Genomic DNA, 23,031 nt, shown 5'->3' on the forward strand with positions numbered 1-23,031 from the left:
ACAGACAGGTAACCAGTCTATCACAGGGAGACATGTAGAGACAGATAGGTAACCAGTCTATCACAGGGAGACATGTAGAGACAGACAGGTAACCAGTCTATCACGGGGCCGACATGTAGAGACAGACAGGTAACCAGTCTATCACAGGGAGACATGTAGAGACAGACAGGTAACCAGTCTATCACAGGGGGACATGTAGAGACAGACAGGTAACCAATCTATCACATGGAGACATGTAGAGACAGACAGGTAACCAGTCTATCACAGGGAGACATGTAGAGACAGACAGGTAACCAGTCTATCACAGGGAGACATGTAAAGACAGACAGGTAACCAGTCTATCACAGGGAGACATGTAGAGACAGACAGGTGACCAGTCTATCACAGGGAGACATGTAGAGACCGACAGGTAACCAGTCTATCACAGGGAGACATGTAGAGACAGACAGGTAACCAGTCTATCACAGGGCTGACATGTAGAGACAGACAGGTAACCAGTCTATCACAGGGAGACATGTAGAGACAGACAGGTAACCAGTCTATCACAGGGAGACATGTACAGACAGACAGGTAACCAGTCTATCACAGGGGGACATGTAGAGACAGACAGGTAACCAGTCTATCACAGGGAGACATGTAGAGACAGACAGGTAACCAGTCTATCACAGGGAGACATGTAGAGACCGACAGGTAACCAGTCTATCACAGGGGGACATGTAGAGACAGACAGGTAACCAGTCTATCATAGGGCTGACATGTAGAGACAGACAGGTGACCAGTCTATCACAGGGCTGACATGTAGAGACAGACAGGTAACCAGTCTATCACAGGGAGACATGTAGAGACAGACAGGTAACCAGTCTATCACAGGGAGACATGTAGAGACAGACAGGTAACCAGTCTATCACAGGGCTGACATGTAGAGACAGACAGGTAACCAGTCTATCACAGGGGGACATGTAGAGACAGACAGGTAACCAGTCTATCACAGGGAGACATGTAGAGACAGACAGGTAACCAGTCTATCACAGGGAGACATGTACAGACAGACAGGTAACCAGTCTATCACAGGGAGACATGTAGAGACCGACAGGTAACCAGTCTATCACAGGGGGACATGTACAGACAGACAGGTAACCAGTCTATCACAGGGCTGACATGTAGAGACCGACAGGTGACCAGTCTATCACAGGGCTGACATGTAGAGACAGACAGGTGACCAGTCTATCACAGGGCTGACATGTAGAGACAGACAGGTAACCAGTCTATCACAGGGGGACATGTAGAGACAGACAGGTAACCAGTCTATCACAGGGAGACATGTAGAGACAGACAGGTAACCAGTCTATCACAGGGAGACATGTAGAGACCGACAGGTAACCAGTCTATCACAGGGGGACATGTAGAGACAGACAGGTAACCAGTCTATCATAGGGCTGACATGTAGAGACAGACAGGTGACCAGTCTATCACAGGGCTGACATGTAGAGACAGACAGGTAACCAGTCTATCACAGGGAGACATGTAGAGACAGACAGGTAACCAGTCTATCACAGGGAGACATGTAGAGACAGACAGGTAACCAGTCTATCACGGGGCCGACATGGAAAGACAGACAGGTAACCAGTCTATCACAGGGAGACATGTAGAGACAGACAGGTAACCAGTCTATCACAGGGGGACATGTAGAGACAGACAGGTAACCAGTCTATCACAGGGAGACATGTAGAGACAGACAGGTAACCAGTCTATCACATGGAGACATGTAGAGACAGACAGGTAACCAGTCTATCACAGGGGGACATGTAGAGACAGACAGGTAACCAGTCTATCACAGGGAGACATGTAGAGACAGACAGGTGACCAGTCTATCACAGGGCTGACATGTAGAGACAGACAGGTAACCAGTCTATCACAGGGAGACATGTAGAGACAGACAGGTAACCAGTCTATCACAGGGAGACATGTAGAGACAGACAGGTAACCAGTCTATCACAGGGCTGACATGTAGAGACAGACAGGTAACCAGTCTATCACAGGGGGACATGTAGAGACAGACAGGTAACCAGTCTATCACAGGGAGACATGTAGAGACAGACAGGTAACCAGTCTATCACAGGGAGACATGTAGAGACAGACAGGTAACCAGTCTATCACAGGGCTGACATGTAGAGACAGACAGGTAACCAGTCTATCACAGGGGGACATGTAGAGACAGACAGGTAACCAGTCTATCACAGGGAGACATGTAGAGACAGACAGGTAACCAGTCTATCACAGGGAGACATGTACAGACAGACAGGTAACCAGTCTATCACAGGGAGACATGTAGAGACCGACAGGTAACCAGTCTATCACAGGGGGACATGTACAGACAGACAGGTAACCAGTCTATCACAGGGCTGACATGTAGAGACAGACAGGTAACCAGTCTATCATAGGGCTGACATGTAGAGACAGACAGGTGACCAGTCTATCACAGGGCTGACATGTAGAGACAGACAGGTAACCAGTCTATCACAGGGGGACATGTAGAGACAGACAGGTAACCAGTCTATCACAGGGAGACATGTAGAGACAGACAGGTAACCAGTCTATCACAGGGAGACATGTAGAGACAGACAGGTGACCAGTCTATCACAGGGAGACATGTAGAGACAGACAGGTAACCAGTCTATCACAGGGGGACATGTAGAGACAGACAGGTAACCAGTCTATCACAGGGAGACATGTAGAGACAGATAGGTAACCAGTCTATCACAGGGAGACATGTAGAGACAGACAGGTAACCAGTCTATCACGGGGCCGACATGTAGAGACAGACAGGTAACCAGTCTATCACAGGGAGACATGTAGAGACAGACAGGTAACCAGTCTATCACAGGGGGACATGTAGAGACAGACAGGTAACCAATCTATCACATGGAGACATGTAGAGACAGACAGGTAACCAGTCTATCACAGGGAGACATGTAGAGACAGACAGGTAACCAGTCTATCACAGGGAGACATGTAAAGACAGACAGGTAACCAGTCTATCACAGGGAGACATGTAGAGACAGACAGGTGACCAGTCTATCACAGGGAGACATGTAGAGACAGACAGGTAACCAGTCTATCACAGGGAGACATGTAGAGACAGACAGGTAACCAGTCTATCACAGGGCTGACATGTAGAGACAGACAGGTAACCAGTCTATCACAGGGAGACATGTAGAGACAGACAGGTAACCAGTCTATCACAGGGAGACATGTACAGACAGACAGGTAACCAGTCTATCACAGGGAGACATGTAGAGACCGACAGGCAACCAGTCTATCACAGGGGGACATGTACAGACAGACAGGTAACCAGTCTATCACAGGGCTGACATGTAGAGACAGACAGGTAACCAGTCTATCATAGGGCTGACATGTAGAGACAGACAGGTGACCAGTCTATCACAGGGCTGACATGTAGAGACAGACAGGTAACCAGTCTATCACAGGGGGACATGTAGAGACAGACAGGTAACCAGTCTATCACAGGGAGACATGTAGAGACAGACAGGTAACCAGTCTATCACAGGGAGACATGTAGAGACCGACAGGTAACCAGTCTATCACAGGGGGACATGTAGAGACAGACAGGTAACCAGTCTATCATAGGGCTGACATGTAGAGACAGACAGGTGACCAGTCTATCACAGGGCTGACATGTAGAGACAGACAGGTAACCAGTCTATCACAGGGAGACATGTAGAGACAGACAGGTAACCAGTCTATCACAGGGAGACATGTAGAGACAGACAGGTAACCAGTCTATCACAGGGCTGACATGTAGAGACAGACAGGTAACCAGTCTATCACAGGGGGACATGTAGAGACAGACAGGTAACCAGTCTATCACAGGGAGACATGTAGAGACAGACAGGTAACCAGTCTATCACAGGGAGACATGTACAGACAGACAGGTAACCAGTCTATCACAGGGAGACATGTAGAGACCGACAGGTAACCAGTCTATCACAGGGGGACATGTACAGACAGACAGGTAACCAGTCTATCACAGGGCTGACATGTAGAGACAGACAGGTAACCAGTCTATCATAGGGCTGACATGTAGAGACAGACAGGTGACCAGTCTATCACAGGGCTGACATGTAGAGACAGACAGGTAACCAGTCTATCACAGGGGGACATGTAGAGACAGACAGGTAACCAGTCTATCACAGGGAGACATGTAGAGACAGACAGGTAACCAGTCTATCACAGGGAGACATGTAGAGACAGACAGGTAACCAGTCTATCACAGGGAGACATGTAAAGACAGACAGGTAACCAGTCTATCACAGGGAGACATGTAGAGACAGACAGGTGACCAGTCTATCACAGGGAGACATGTAGAGACAGACAGGTAACCAGTCTATCACAGGGAGACATGTAGAGACAGACAGGTAACCAGTCTATCACAGGGCTGACATGTAGAGACAGACAGGTAACCAGTCTATCACAGGGAGACATGTAGAGACAGACAGGTAACCAGTCTATCACAGGGAGACATGTACAGACAGACAGGTAACCAGTCTATCACAGGGAGACATGTAGAGACCGACAGGTAACCAGTCTATCACAGGGAGACATGTAGAGACAGACAGGTAACCAGTCTATCACAGGGCTGACATGTAGAGACAGACAGGCAACCAGTCTATCACAGGGCTGACATGTAGAGACAGACAGGTAACCAGTCTATCACAGGGCCGACATGTAGAGACAGACAGGTAACCAGTCTATCACAGGGAGACATGTAGAGACAGACAGGTAACCAGTCTATCACAGGGAGACATGTAGAGACAGACAGGTAACCAGTCTATCATGGGGCCGACATGTAGAGACAGACAGGTAACCAGTCTATCACAGGGGGACATGTAGAGACAGACAGGTAACCAGTCTTTCACAGGGAGACATGTAGAGGCAGACAGGTAACCAGTCTATCACAGGGAGACATGTAGAGACAGACAGGTAACCAGTCTATCACAGGGGGACATGTAGAGACAGACAGGTAACCAGTCTATCACAGGGAGACATGTAGAGACAGACAGGTAACCAGTCTATCACAGGGAGACATGTAGAGACAGACAGGTAACCAGTCTATCACAGGGAGACATGTAAAGACAGACAGGTAACCAGTCTATCACAGGGAGACATGTAGAGACAGACAGGTGACCAGTCTATCACAGGGAGACATGTAGAGACAGACAGGTAACCAGTCTATCACAGGGAGACATGTAGAGACAGACAGGTAACCAGTCTATCACAGGGCTGACATGTAGAGACAGACAGGTAACCAGTCTATCACAGGGAGACATGTAGAGACAGACAGGTAACCAGTCTATCACAGGGAGACATGTACAGACAGACAGGTAACCAGTCTATCACAGGGCTGACATGTAGAGACAGACAGGTAACCAGTCTATCACAGGGCTGACATGTAGAGACAGACAGGTAACCAGTCTATCATAGGGCTGACATGTAGAGACAGACAGGTAACCAGTCTATCACATGGAGACATGTGGAGACAGACACGTAACCAGTCTATCACAGGGAGACATGTAGAGACAGACAGGTAACCAGTCTATCACAGGGAGACATGTAGAGACCGACAGGTAACCAGTCTATCACATGGAGACATGTAGAGACAGACAGGTAACCAGTCTATCACAGGGGGACATGTACAGACAGACAGGTAACCAGTCTATCACAGGGCTGACATGTAGAGACAGACAGGTAACCAGTCTATCACAGGGCTGACATGTAGAGACAGACAGGTAACCAGTCTATCACAGGGAGACATGTAGAGACAGACAGGTAACCAGTCTATCACAGGGAGACATGTAGAGATCGACAGGTAACCAGTCTATCACAGGGGGACATGTAGAGACAGACAGGTAACCAGTCTATCACAGGGCTGACATGTAGAGACAGACAGGTAACCAGTCTATCACAGGGAGACATGTAGAGACAGACAGGTAACCAGTCTATCACAGGGAGACATGTAAAGACAGACAGGTGACCAGTCTATCACAGGGCTGACATGTAGAGAGAGACAGGTGACCAGTCTATCACAGGGCTGACATGTAGAGACAGACAGGTAACCAGTCTATCACAGGCTGACATGTAGAGACAGACAGGTGACCAGTCTATCACAGGGCTGACATGTAGAGACAGACAGGTAACCAGTCTATCACAGGGAGACATGTAGAGACAGACAGGTAACCAGTCTATCACAGGGAGACATGTAGAGACTGACAGGTAACCAGTCTATCACAGGGAGACATGTAGAGACAGACAGGTAACCAGTCTATCACAGGGCTGACATGTAGAGACAGACAGGCAACCAGTCTATCACAGGGCTGACATGTAGAGACAGACAGGTAACCAGTCTATCACAGGGCCGACATGTAGAGACAGACAGGTAACCAGTCTATCACAGGGAGACATGTACAGACAGACAGGTAACCAGTCTATCACAGGGAGACATGTAGAGACAGACAGGTAACCAGTCTATCATGGGGCCGACATGTAGAGACAGACAGGTAACCAGTCTATCACAGGGAGACATGTAGAGACAGACAGGTAACCAGTCTATCACAGGGGGACATGTAGAGACAGACAGGTAACCAGTCTATCACAGGGAGACATGTAGAGACAGACAGGTAACCAGTCTATCACAGGGAGACATGTAGAGACAGACAGGTAACCAGTCTATCACAGGGGGACATGTAGAGACAGACAGGTAACCAGTCTATCACAGGGAGACATGTAGAGACAGACAGGTAACCAGTCTATCACAGGGAGACATGTAGAGACAGACAGGTAACCAGTCTATCACAGGGAGACATGTAAAGACAGACAGGTAACCAGTCTATCACAGGGAGACATGTAGAGACAGACAGGTGACCAGTCTATCACAGGGAGACATGTAGAGACAGACAGGTAACCAGTCTATCACAGGGAGACATGTAGAGACAGACAGGTAACCAGTCTATCACAGGGCTGACATGTAGAGACAGACAGGTAACCAGTCTATCACAGGGAGACATGTAGAGACAGACAGGTAACCAGTCTATCACAGGGAGACATGTACAGACAGACAGGTAACCAGTCTATCACAGGGAGACATGTAGAGACCGACAGGTAACCAGTCTATCACAGGGCTGACATGTAGAGACAGACAGGTAACCAGTCTATCATAGGGCAGACATGTAGAGACAGACAGGTGACCAGTCTATCACAGGGCTGACATGTAGAGACAGACAGGTAACCAGTCTATCACAGGGGGACATGTAGAGACAGACAGGTAACCAGTCTATCACAGGGAGACATGTAGAGACAGACAGGTAACCAGTCTATCACAGGGAGACATGAAGAGACAGACAGGTAACCAGTCTATCACAGGGAGACATGTAAAGACAGACAGGTAACCAGTCTATCACAGGGAGACATGTAGAGACAGACAGGTGACCAGTCTATCACAGGGAGACATGTAGAGACAGACAGGTAACCAGTCTATCACAGGGAGACATGTAGAGACAGACAGGTAACCAGTCTATCACAGGGAGACATGTACAGACAGACAGGTAACCAGTCTATCACAGGGCTGACATGTAGAGACAGACAGGTAACCAGTCTATCACAGGGCTGACATGTAGAGACAGACAGGTAACCAGTCTATCATAGGGCTGACATGTAGAGACAGACAGGTAACCAGTCTATCACATGGAGACATGTGGAGACAGACAGGTAACCAGTCTATCACAGGGAGACATGTAGAGACAGACAGATAACCAGTCTATCACAGGGAGACATGTAGAGACCGACAGGTAACCAGTCTATCACAGGGGGACATGTAGAGACAGACCGGTAACCAGTCTATCACAGGGCTGACATGTAGAGACAGACAGGTAACCAGTCTATCATAGGGCTGACATGTAGAGACAGACAGGTGACCAGTCTATCACAGGGCTGACATGTAGAGACAGACAGGTAACCAGTCTATCACAGGGAGACATGTAGAGACAGACAGGTAACCAGTCTATCACAGGGAGACATGTAGAGACAGACAGGTAACCAGTCTATCACAGGGCTGACATGTAGAGACAGACAGGCAACCAGTCTATCACAGGGCTGACATGTAGAGACAGACAGGTAACCAGTCTATCATGGGGCCGACATGTAGAGACAGACAGGTAACCAGTCTATCACAGGGCTGACATGTAGAGACAGACAGGCAACCAGTCTATCACAGGGCTGACATGTAGAGACAGACAGGTAACCAGTCTATCACAGGGCCGACATGTAGAGACAGACAGGTAACCAGTCTATCACAGGGAGACATGTAGAGACAGACAGGTAACCAGTCTATCACAGGGAGACATGTAGAGACAGACAGGTAACCAGTCTATCATGGGGCCGACATGTAGAGACAGACAGGTAACCAGTCTATCACAGGGAGACATGTAGAGACAGACAGGTAACCAGTCTATCACAGGGGGACATGTAGAGACAGACAGGTAACCAGTCTATCACAGGGAGACATGTAGAGACAGACAGGTAACCAGTCTATCACAGGGAGACATGTAGAGACAGACAGGTAACCAGTCTATCACAGGGGGACATGTAGAGACAGACAGGTAACCAGTCTATCACAGGGAGACATGAAGAGACAGACAGGTAACCAGTCTATCACAGGGAGACATGTAGAGACAGACAGGTAACCAGTCTATCACAGGGAGACATGTAAAGACAGACAGGTAACCAGTCTATCACAGGGAGACATGTAGAGACAGACAGGTGACCAGTCTATCACAGGGAGACATGTAGAGACAGACAGGTAACCAGTCTATCACAGGGAGACATGTAGAGACAGACAGGTAACCAGTCTATCACAGGGCTGACATGTAGAGACAGACAGGTAACCAGTCTATCACAGGGAGACATGTAGAGACAGACAGGTAACCAGTCTATCACAGGGAGACATGTACAGACAGACAGGTAACCAGTCTATCACAGGGCTGACATGTAGAGACCGACAGGTAACCAGTCTATCACAGGGCTGACATGTAGAGACAGACAGGTAACCAGTCTATCATAGGGCTGACATGTAGAGACAGACAGGTAACCAGTCTATCACATGGAGACATGTGGAGACAGACAGGTAACCAGTCTATCACAGGGAGACATGTAGAGACAGACAGGTAACCAGTCTATCACAGGGAGACATGTAGAGACCGACAGTTAACCAGTCTATCACAGGGGGACATGTAGAGACAGACAGGTAACCAGTCTATCACAGGGAGACATGTAGAGACAGACAGGTAACCAGTCTATCACAGGGGGACATGTAGAGACAGACAGGTAACCAGTCTTTCACAGGGAGACATGTAGAGACAGACAGGTAACCAGTCTATCACAGGGAGACATGTAGAGACAGACAGGTAACCAGTCTATCACAGGGGGACATGTAGAGACAGACAGGTAACCAGTCTTTCACAGGGAGACATGTAGAGACAGACAGGTAACCAGTCTATCACAGGGAGACATGTAGAGACAGACAGGTAACCAGTCTATCACAGGGCTGACATGTAGAGACAGACAGGCAACCAGTCTATCACAGGGCTGACATGTAGAGACAGACAGGTAACCAGTCTATCACAGGGCCGACATGTAGAGACAGACAGGTAACCAGTCTATCACAGGGAGACATGTAGAGACAGACAGGTAACCAGTCTATCACAGGGAGACATGTAGAGACAGACAGGTAACCAGTCTATCATGGGGCCGACATGTAGAGACAGACAGGTAACCAGTCTATCACAGGGAGACATGTAGAGACAGACAGGTAACCAGTCTATCACAGGGAGACATGTAGAGACAGACAGGTAACCAGTCTATCACAGGGAGACATGTAGAGACAGACAGGTAACCAGTCTATCACAGGGGGACATGTAGAGACAGACAGGTAACCAGTCTATCACAGGGAATCATGTAGAGACAGACAGGTAACCAGTCTATCACAGGGAGACATGTAGAGACAGACAGGTAACCAGTCTATCACAGGGAGACATGTAAAGACAGACAGGTAACCAGTCTATCACAGGGAGACATGTAGAGACAGACAGGTGACCAGTCTATCACAGGGAGACATGTAGAGACAGACAGGTAACCAGTCTATCACAGGGAGACATGTAGAGACAGACAGGTAACCAGTCTATCACAGGGCTGACATGTAGAGACAGACAGGTAACCAGTCTATCACAGGGAGACATGTAGAGACAGACAGGTAACCAGTCTATCACAGGGAGACATGTACAGACAGACAGGTAACCAGTCTATCACAGGGCTGACATGTAGAGACAGACAGGTAACCAGTCTATCACAGGGCTGACATGTAGAGACAGACAGGTAACCAGTCTATCATAGGGCTGACATGTAGAGACAGACAGGTAACCAGTCTATCACATGGAGACATGTGGAGACAGACAGGTAACCAGTCTATCACAGGGAGACATGTAGAGACAGACAGGTAACCAGTCTATCACAGGGAGACATGTAGAGACCGACAGGTAACCAGTCTATCACAGGGGGACATGTAGAGACAGACAGGTAACCAGTCTATCAAAGGGCTGACATGTAGAGACAGACAGGTAACCAGTCTATCACAGGGAGACATGTAGAGACAGACAGGTAACCAGTCTATCACAGGGAGACATGTAGAGACAGACAGGTAACCAGTCTATCACAGGGAGACATGTAGAGACAGACAGGTAACCAGTCTATCACAGGGAGACATGTAAAGACAGACAGGTAACCAGTCTATCACAGGGAGACATGTAGAGACAGACAGGTGACCAGTCTATCACAGGGAGACATGTAGAGACAGACAGGTAACCAGTCTATCACAGGGAGACATGTAGAGACAGACAGGTAACCAGTCTATCACAGGGAGACATGTAGAGACAGACAGGTAACCAGTCTATCACAGGGGGACATGTAGAGACAGACAGGTAACCAGTCTATCACAGGGAGACATGTAGAGACAGACAGGTAACCAGTCTATCACAGGGCTGACATGTAGAGACAGACAGGTAACCAGTCTATCACAGGGAGACATGTAGAGACAGACAGGTAACCAGTCTATCACAGGGAGACATGTACAGACGGACAGGTAACCAATCTATCACAGGGCTGACATGTAGAGACAGACAGGTAACCAGTCTATCACAGGGCTGACATGTAGAGACAGACAGGTAACCAGTCTATCATAGGGCTGACATGTAGAGACAGACAGGTGACCAGTCTATCACAGGGAGACATGTAGAGACAGACAGGTAACCAGTCTATCACAGGGAGACATGTAGAGACAGACAGGTAACCAGTCTATCACAGGGAGACATGTAGAGACAGACAGGTAACCAGTCTATCACAGGGAGACATGTAGAGACAGACAGGTAACCAGTCTATCATGGGGCCGACATGTAGAGACAGACAGGTAACCAGTCTATCACAGGGAGACATGTAGAGACAGACAGGTAACCAGTCTATCACAGGGGGACATGTAGAGACAGACAGGTAACCAGTCTTTCACAGGGAGACATGTAGAGACAGACAGGTAACCAGTCTATCACAGGGAGACATGTAGAGACAGACAGGTAACCAGTCTATCACAGGGCTGACATGTAGAGACAGACAGGCAACCAGTCTATCACAGGGCTGACATGTAGAGACAGACAGGTAACCAGTCTATCACAGGGCCGACATGTAGAGACAGACAGGTAACCAGTCTATCACAGGGAGACATGTAGAGACAGACAGGTAACCAGTCTATCACAGGGAGACATGTAGAGACAGACAGGTAACCAGTCTATCATGGGGCCGACATGTAGAGACAGACAGGTAACCAGTCTATCACAGGGAGACATGTAGAGACAGACAGGTAACCAGTCTATCACAGGGAGACATGTAGAGACAGACAGGTAACCAGTCTATCACAGGGAGACATGTAGAGACAGACAGGTAACCAGTCTATCACAGGGGGACATGTAGAGACAGACAGGTAACCAGTCTATCACAGGGAGACATGTAGAGACAGACAGGTAACCAGTCTATCACAGGGAGACATGTAGAGACAGACAGGTAACCAGTCTATCACAGGGAGACATGTAAAGACAGACAGGTAACCAGTCTATCACAGGGAGACATGTAGAGACAGACAGGTGACCAGTCTATCACAGGGAGACATGTAGAGACAGACAGGTAACCAGTCTATCACAGGGAGACATGTAGAGACAGACAGGTAACCAGTCTATCACAGGGCTGACATGTAGAGACAGACAGGTAACCAGTCTATCACAGGGAGACATGTAGAGACAGACAGGTAACCAGTCTATCACAGGGAGACATGTACAGACAGACAGGTAACCAGTCTATCACAGGGCTGACATGTAGAGACAGACAGGTAACCAGTCTATCACAGGGCTGACATGTAGAGACAGACAGGTAACCAGTCTATCATAGGGCTGACATGTAGAGACAGACAGGTAACCAGTCTATCACATGGAGACATTTGGAGACAGACAGGTAACCAGTCTATCACAGGGAGACATGTAGAGACAGACAGGTAACCAGTCTATCACAGGGAGACATGTAGAGACCGACAGGTAACCAGTCTATCACAGGGGGACATGTAGAGACAGACAGGTAACCAGTCTATCACAGGGCTGACATGTAGAGACAGACAGGTAACCAGTCTATCACAGGGAGACATGTAGAGACAGACAGGTAACCAGTCTATCACAGGGAGACATGTAGAGACAGACAGGTAACCAGTCTATCACAGGGAGACATGTAGAGACAGACAGGTAACCAGTCTATCACAGGGGGACATGTAGAGACAGACAGGTAACCAGTCTATCACAGTGAGACATGTAGAGACAGACAGGTAACCAGTCTATCACAGGGAGACATGTAGAGACAGACAGGTAACCAGTCTATCACAGGGAGACATGTAAAGACAGACAGGTAACCAGTCTATCACAGGGAGACATGTAGAGACAGACAGGTGACCAGTCTATCACAGGGAGACATGTAGAGACAGACAGGTAACCAGTCTATCACAGGGAGACATGTAGAGACAGACAGGTAACCAGTCTATCACAGGGCTGACATGTATAGACAGACAGGTAACCAGTCTATCACAGGGAGACATGTAGAGACAGACAGGTAACCAGTCTATCACAGGGAGACATGTACAGACAGACAGGTAACCAGTCTATCACAGGGCTGACATGTAGAGACAGACAGGTAACCAGTCTATCACAGGGCTGACATGTAGAGACAGACAGGTAACCAGTCTATCATAGGGCTGACATGTAGAGACAGACAGGTAACCAGTCTATCACATGGAGACATGTGGAGACAGACAGGTAACCAGTCTATCACAGGGAGACATGTAGAGACAGACAGGTAACCAGTCTATCACAGGGAGACATGTAGAGACCGACAGGTAACCAGTCTATCACAGGGGGACATGTAGAGACAGACAGGTAACCAGTCTATCACAGGGCTGACATGTAGAGACAGACAGGTAACCAGTCTATCACAGGGAGACATGTAGAGACAGACAGGTAACCAGTCTATCACAGGGAGACATGTAGAGACAGACAGGTAACCAGTCTATCACAGGGCTGACATGTAGAGACAGACAGGCAACCAGTCTATCACAGGGCTGACATGTAGAGACAGACAGGTAACCAGTCTATCACAGGGCCGACATGTAGAGACAGACAGGTAACCAGTCTATCACAGGGAGACATGTAGAGACAGACAGGTAACCAGTCTATCACAGGGAGACATGTAGAGACAGACAGGTAACCAGTCTATCATGGGGCCGACATGTAGAGACAGACAGGTAACCAGTCTATCACAGGGAGACATGTAGAGACAGACAGGTAACCAGTCTATCACAGGGGGACATGTAGAGACAGACAGGTAACCAGTCTATCACAGGGAGACATGTAGAGACAGACAGGTAACCAGTCTATCACAGGGAGACATGTAGAGACAGACAGGTAACCAGTCTATCATGGGGCCGACATGTAGAGACAGACAGGTAACCAGTCTATCACAGGGAGACATGTAGAGACAGACAGGTAACCAGTCTATCACAGGGGGACATGTAGAGACAGACAGGTAACCAGTCTATCACAGGGAGACATGTAGAGACAGACAGGTAACCAGTCTATCACAGGGAGACATGTACAGACAGACAGGTAACCAGTCTATCACAGGGCTGACATGTAGAGACAGACAGGTAACCAGTCTATCACATGGAGACATGTGGAGACAGACAGGTAACCAGTCTATCACAGGGAGACATGTAGAGACAGACAGGTAACCAGTCTATCACAGGGAGACATGTAGAGACCGACAGGTAACCAGTCTATCACAGGGGGACATGTAGAGACAGACAGGTAACCAGTCTATCACAGGGCTGACATGTAGAGACAGACAGGTAACCAGTCTATCACAGGGAGACATGTAGAGACAGACAGGTAACCAGTCTATCACAGGGAGACATGTAGAGACAGACAGGTAACCAGTCTATCACAGGGCTGACATGTAGAGACAGACAGGCAACCAGTCTATCACAGGGCTGACATGTAGAGACAGACAGGTAACCAGTCTATCACAGGGCCGACATGTAGAGACAGACAGGTAACCAGTCTATCACAGGGAGACATGTAGAGACAGACAGGTAACCAGTCTATCACAGGGAGACATGTAGAGACAGACAGGTAACCAGTCTATCATGGGGCCGACATGTAGAGACAGACAGGTAACCAGTCTATCACAGGGAGACATGTAGAGACAGACAGGTAACCAGTCTATCACAGGGGGACATGTAGAGACAGACAGGTAACCAGTCTATCACAGGGAGACATGTAGAGACAGACAGGTAACCAGTCTATCACAGGGAGACATGTAGAGACAGACAGGTAACCAGTCTATCATGGGGCCGACATGTAGAGACAGACAGGTAACCAGTCTATCACAGGGAGACATGTAGAGACAGACAGGTAACCAGTCTATCACAGGGGGACATGTAGAGACAGACAGGTAACCAGTCTATCACAGGGAGACATGTAGAGACAGACAGGTAACCAGTCTATCACAGGGAGACATGTACAGACAGACAGGTAACCAGTCTATCACAGGGCTGACATGTAGAGACAGACAGGTAACCAGTCTATCACAGGGCTGACATGTAGAGACAGACAGGTAACCAGTCTATCATAGGGCTGACATGTAGAGACAGACAGGTAACCAGTCTATCACATGGAGACATGTGGAGACAGACACGTAACCAGTCTATCACAGGGAGACATGTAGAGACAGACAGGTAACCAGTCTATCACAGGGAGACATGTAGAGATCGACAGGTAACCAGTCTATCACAGGGGGACATGTAGAGACAGACAGGTAACCAGTCTATCACAGGGCTGACATGTAGAGACAGACAGGTAACCAGTCTATCACAGGGAGACATGTAGAGACAGACAGGTAACCAGTCTATCACAGGGAGACATGTAAAGACAGACAGGTGACCAGTCTATCACAGGGCTGACATGTAGAGAGAGACAGGTGACCAGTCTATCACAGGGCTGACATGTAGAGACAGACAGGTAACCAGTCTATCACAGGCTGACATGTAGAGACAGACAGGTGACCAGTCTATCACAGGGCTGACATGTAGAGACAGACAGGTAACCAGTCTATCACAGGGAGACATGTAGAGACAGACAGGTAACCAGTCTATCACAGGGAGACATGTAGAGACTGACAGGTAACCAGTCTATCACAGGGAGACATGTAGAGACAGACAGGTAACCAGTCTATCACAGGGCTGACATGTAGAGACAGACAGGCAACCAGTCTATCACAGGGCTGACATGTAGAGACAGACAGGTAACCAGTCTATCACAGGGCCGACATGTAGAGACAGACAGGTAACCAGTCTATCACAGGGAGACATGTAGAGACAGACAGGTAACCAGTCTATCACAGGGAGACATGTAGAGACAGACAGGTAACCAGTCTATCATGGGGCCGACATGTAGAGACAGACAGGTAACCAGTCTATCACAGGGAGACATGTAGAGACAGACAGGTAACCAGTCTATCACAGGGGGACATGTAGAGACAGACAGGTAACCAGTCTATCACAGGGAGACATGTAGAGACAGACAGGTAACCAGTCTATCACAGGGAGACATGTAGAGACAGACAGGTAACCAGTCTATCACAGGGCTGACATGTAGAGACAGACAGGTAACCAGTCTATCACAGGGAGACATGTAGAGACAGACAGGTAACCAGTCTATCACAGGGAGACATGTACAGACAGACAGGTAACCAGTCTATCACAGGGAGACATGTAGAGACCGACAGGTAACCAGTCTATCACAGGGCTGACATGTAGAGACAGACAGGTAACCAGTCTATCACAGGGAGACATGTAGAGACAGACAGGTAACCAGTCTATCACAGGGAGACATGTACAGACAGACAGGTAACCAGTCTATCACAGGGCTGACATGTAGAGACAGACAGGTAACCAGTCTATCACAGGGCTGACATGTAGAGACAGACAGGTAACCAGTCTATCATAGGGCTGACATGTAGAGACAGACAGGTAACCAGTCTATCACATGGAGACATGTGGAGACAGACACGTAACCAGTCTATCACAGGGAGACATGTAGAGACAGACAGGTAACCAGTCTATCACAGGGAGACATGTAGAGATCGACAGGTAACCAGTCTATCACAGGGGGACATGTAGAGACAGACAGGTAACCAGTCTATCACAGGGCTGACATGTAGAGACAGACAGGTAACCAGTCTATCACAGGGAGACATGTAGAGACAGACAGGTAACCAGTCTATCACAGGGAGACATGTAAAGACAGACAGGTGACCAGTCTATCACAGGGCTGACATGTAGAGAGAGACAGGTGACCAGTCTATCACAGGGCTGACATGTAGAGACAGACAGGTAACCAGTCTATCACAGGCTGACATGTAGAGACAGACAGGTGACCAGTCTATCACAGGGCTGACATGTAGAGACAGACAGGTAACCAGTCTATCACAGGGAGACATGTAGAGACAGACAGGTAACCAGTCTATCACAGGGAGACATGTAGAGACTGACAGGTAACCAGTCTATCACAGGGAGACATGTAGAGACAGACAGGTAACCAGTCTATCACAGGGCTGACATGTAGAGACAGACAGGCAACCAGTCTATCACAGGGCTGACATGTAGAGACAGACAGGTAACCAGTCTATCACAGGGCCGACATGTAGAGACAGACAGGTAACCAGTCTATCACAGGGAGACATGTAGAGACAGACAGGTAACCAGTCTATCACAGGGAGACATGTAGAGACAGACAGGTAACCAGTCTATCATGGGGCCGACATGTAGAGACAGACAGGTAACCAGTCTATCACAGGGAGACATGTAGAGACAGACAGGTAACCAGTCTATCACAGGGGGACATGTAGAGACAGACAGGTAACCAGTCTATCACAGGGAGACATGTAGAGACAGACAGGTAACCAGTCTATCACAGGGAGACATGTAGAGACAGACAGGTAACCAGTCTATCACAGGGGGACATGTAGAGACAGACAGGTAACCAGTCTATCACAGGGAGACATGTAGAGACAGACAGGTAACCAGTCTATCACAGGGAGACATGTAGAGACAGACAGGTAACCAGTCTATCACAGGGAGACATGTAAAGACAGACAGGTAACCAGTCTATCACAGGGAGACATGTAGAGACAGACAGGTGACCAGTCTATCACAGGGAGACATGTAGAGACAGACAGGTAACCAGTCTATCACAGGGAGACATGTAGAGACAGACAGGTAACCAGTCTATCACAGGGCTGACATGTAGAGACAGACAGGTAACCAGTCTATCACAGGGAGACATGTAGAGACAGACAGGTAACCAGTCTATCACAGGGAGACATGTACAGACAGACAGGTAACCAGTCTATCACAGGGAGACATGTAGAGACCGACAGGTAACCAGTCTATCACAGGGGGACATGTACAGACAGACAGGTAACCAGTCTATCACAGGGCTGACATGTAGAGACAGACAGGTAACCAGTCTATCATAGGGCAGACATGTAGAGACAGACAGGTGACCAGTCTATCACAGGGCTGACATGTAGAGACAGACAGGTAACCAGTCTATCACAGGGGGACATGTAGAGACAGACAGGTAACCAGTCTATCACAGGGAGACATGTAGAGACAGACAGGTAACCAGTCTATCACAGGGAGACATGAAGAGACAGACAGGTAACCAGTCTATCACAGGGAGACATGTAAAGACAGACAGGTAACCAGTCTATCACAGGGAGACATGTAGAGACAGACAGGTGACCAGTCTATCACAGGGAGACATGTAGAGACAGACAGGTAACCAGTCTATCACAGGGAGACATGTAGAGACAGACAGGTAACCAGTCTATCACAGGGAGACATGTACAGACAGACAGGTAACCAGTCTATCACAGGGCTGACATGTAGAGACAGACAGGTAACCAGTCTATCACAGGGCTGACATGTAGAGACAGACAGGTAACCAGTCTATCATAGGGCTGACATGTAGAGACAGACAGGTAACCAGTCTATCACATGGAGACATGTGGAGACAGACAGGTAACCAGTCTATCACAGGGCTGACATGTAGAGACAGACAGGTAACCAGTCTATCACAGGGCCGACATGTAGAGACAGACAGGTAACCAGTCTATCACAGGGAGACATGTAGAGACAGACAGGTAACCAGTCTATCACAGGGAGACATGTAGAGACAGACAGGTAACCAGTCTATCATGGGGCCGACATGTAGAGACAGACAGGTAACCAGTCTATCACAGGGAGACATGTAGAGACAGACAGGTAACCAGTCTATCACAGGGGGACATGTAGAGACAGACAGGTAACCAGTCTATCACAGGGAGACATGTAGAGACAGACAGGTAACCAGTCTATCACAGGGAGACATGTAGAGACAGACAGGTAACCAGTCTATCACAGGGCTGACATGTAGAGACAGACAGGTAACCAGTCTATCACAGGGAGACATGTAGAGACAGACAGGTAACCAGTCTATCACAGGGAGACATGTACAGACAGACAGGTAACCAGTCTATCACAGGGAGACATGTAGAGACCGACAGGTAACCAGTCTATCACAGGGCTGACATGTAGAGACAGACAGGTAACCAGTCTATCACAGGGAGACATGTAGAGACAGACAGGTAACCAGTCTATCACAGGGAGACATGTACAGACAGACAGGTAACCAGTCTATCACAGGGCTGACATGTAGAGACAGACAGGTAACCAGTCTATCACAGGGCTGACATGTAGAGACAGACAGGTAACCAGTCTATCATAGGGCTGACATGTAGAGACAGACAGGTAACCAGTCTATCACATGGAGACATGTGGAGACAGACACGTAACCAGTCTATCACAGGGAGACATGTAGAGACAGACAGGTAACCAGTCTATCACAGGGAGACATGTAGAGATCGACAGGTAACCAGTCTATCACAGGGGGACATGTAGAGACAGACAGGTAACCAGTCTATCACAGGGCTGACATGTAGAGACAGACAGGTAACCAGTCTATCACAGGGAGACATGTAGAGACAGACAGGTAACCAGTCTATCACAGGGAGACATGTAAAGACAGACAGGTGACCAGTCTATCACAGGGCTGACATGTAGAGAGAGACAGGTGACCAGTCTATCACAGGGCTGACATGTAGAGACAGACAGGTAACCAGTCTATCACAGGCTGACATGTAGAGACAGACAGGTGACCAGTCTATCACAGGGCTGACATGTAGAGACAGACAGGTAACCAGTCTATCACAGGGAGACATGTAGAGACAGACAGGTAACCAGTCTATCACAGGGAGACATGTAGAGACTGACAGGTAACCAGTCTATCACAGGGAGACATGTAGAGACAGACAGGTAACCAGTCTATCACAGGGCTGACATGTAGAGACAGACAGGCAACCAGTCTATCACAGGGCTGACATGTAGAGACAGACAGGTAACCAGTCTATCACAGGGCCGACATGTAGAGACAGACAGGTAACCAGTCTATCACAGGGAGACATGTAGAGACAGACAGGTAACCAGTCTATCACAGGGAGACATGTAGAGACAGACAGGTAACCAGTCTATCATGGGGCCGACATGTAGAGACAGACAGGTAACCAGTCTATCACAGGGAGACATGTAGAGACAGACAGGTAACCAGTCTATCACAGGGGGACATGTAGAGACAGACAGGTAACCAGTCTATCACAGGGAGACATGTAGAGACAGACAGGTAACCAGTCTATCACAGGGAGACATGTAGAGACAGACAGGTAACCAGTCTATCACAGGGGGACATGTAGAGACAGACAGGTAACCAGTCTATCACAGGGAGACATGTAGAGACAGACAGGTAACCAGTCTATCACAGGGAGACATGTAGAGACAGACAGGTAACCAGTCTATCACAGGGAGACATGTAAAGACAGACAGGTAACCAGTCTATCACAGGGAGACATGTAGAGACAGACAGGTGACCAGTCTATCACAGGGAGACATGTAGAGACAGACAGGTAACCAGTCTATCACAGGGAGACATGTAGAGACAGACAGGTAACCAGTCTATCACAGGGCTGACATGTAGAGACAGACAGGTAACCAGTCTATCACAGGGAGACATGTAGAGACAGACAGGTAACCAGTCTATCACAGGGAGACATGTACAGACAGACAGGTAACCAGTCTATCACAGGGAGACATGTAGAGACCGACAGGTAACCAGTCTATCACAGGGGGACATGTACAGACAGACAGGTAACCAGTCTATCACAGGGCTGACATGTAGAGACAGACAGGTAACCAGTCTATCATAGGGCAGACATGTAGAGACAGACAGGTGACCAGTCTATCACAGGGCTGACATGTAGAGACAGACAGGTAACCAGTCTATCACAGGGGGACATGTAGAGACAGACAGGTAACCAGTCTATCACAGGGAGACATGTAGAGACAGACAGGTAACCAGTCTATCACAGGGAGACATGAAGAGACAGACAGGTAACCAGTCTATCACAGGGAGACATGTAAAGACAGACAGGTAACCAGTCTATCACAGGGAGACATGTAGAGACAGACAGGTGACCAGTCTATCACAGGGAGACATGTAGAGACAGACAGGTAACCAGTCTATCACAGGGAGACATGTAGAGACAGACAGGTAACCAGTCTATCACAGGGAGACATGTACAGACAGACAGGTAACCAGTCTATCACAGGGCTGACATGTAGAGACAGACAGGTAACCAGTCTATCACAGGGCTGACATGTAGAGACAGACAGGTAACCAGTCTATCATAGGGCTGACATGTAGAGACAGACAGGTAACCAGTCTATCACATGGAGACATGTGGAGACAGACAGGTAACCAGTCTATCACAGGGAGACATGTAGAGACAGACAGGTAACCAGTCTATCACAGGGAGACATGTAGAGACCGACAGGTAACCAGTCTATCACAGGGGGACATGTAGAGACAGACAGGTAACCAGTCTATCACAGGGCTGACATGTAGAGACAGACAGGTAACCAGTCTATCATAGGGCTGACATGTAGAGACAGACAGGTGACCAGTCTATCACAGGGCTGACATGTAGAGACAGACAGGTAACCAGTCTATCACAGGGAGACATGTAGAGACAGACAGGTAACCAGTCTATCACAGGGAGACATGTAGAGACAGACAGGTAACCAGTCTATCACAGGGCTGACATGTAGAGACAGACAGGCAACCAGTCTATCACAGGGCTGACATGTAGAGACAGACAGGTAACCAGTCTATCACAGGGCCGACATGTAGAGACAGACAGGTAACCAGTCTATCACAGGGAGACATGTAGAGACAGACAGGTAACCAGTCTATCACAGGGAGACATGTAGAGACAGACAGGTAACCAGTCTATCATGGGGCCGACATGTAGAGACAGACAGGTAACCAGTCTATCACAGGGAGACATGTAGAGACAGACAGGTAACCAGTCTATCACAGGGGGACATGTAGAGACAGACAGGTAACCAGTCTATCACAGGGAGACATGTAGAGACAGACAGGTAACCAGTCTATCACAGGGAGACATGTAGAGACAGACAGGTAACCAGTCTATCACAGGGGGACATGTAGAGACAGACAGGTAACCAGTCTATCACAGGGAGACATGTAGAGACAGACAGGTAACCAGTCTATCACAGGGAGACATGTAGAGACAGACAGGTAACCAGTCTATCACAGGGAGACATGTAAAGACAGACAGGTAACCAGTCTATCACAGGGAGACATGTAGAGACAGACAGGTGACCAGTCTATCACAGGGAGACATGTAGAGACAGACAGGTAACCAGTCTATCACAGGGAGACATGTAGAGACAGACAGGTAACCAGTCTATCACAGGGCTGACATGTAGAGACAGACAGGTAACCAGTCTATCACAGGGAGACATGTAGAGACAGACAGGTAACCAGTCTATCACAGGGAGACATGTACAGACAGACAGGTAACCAGTCTATCACAGGGCTGACATGTAGAGACAGACAGGTAACCAGTCTATCACAGGGCTGACATGAAGAGACAGACAGGTAACCAGTCTATCATAGGGCTGACATGTAGAGACAGACAGGTAACCAGTCTATCACATGGAGACATGTGGAGACAGACAGGTAACCAGTCTATCACAGGGAGACATGTAGAGACAGACAGGTAACCAGTCTATCACAGGGAGACATGTAGAGACCGACAGTTAACCAGTCTATCACAGGGGGACATGTAGAGACAGACAGGTAACCAGTC

This window comes from Eutrigla gurnardus (assembly GCF_963514095.1).
Source record: "Eutrigla gurnardus genome assembly, chromosome: 11".
Classification (NCBI taxonomy): Eukaryota; Metazoa; Chordata; class Actinopteri; order Perciformes; family Triglidae; genus Eutrigla; species Eutrigla gurnardus.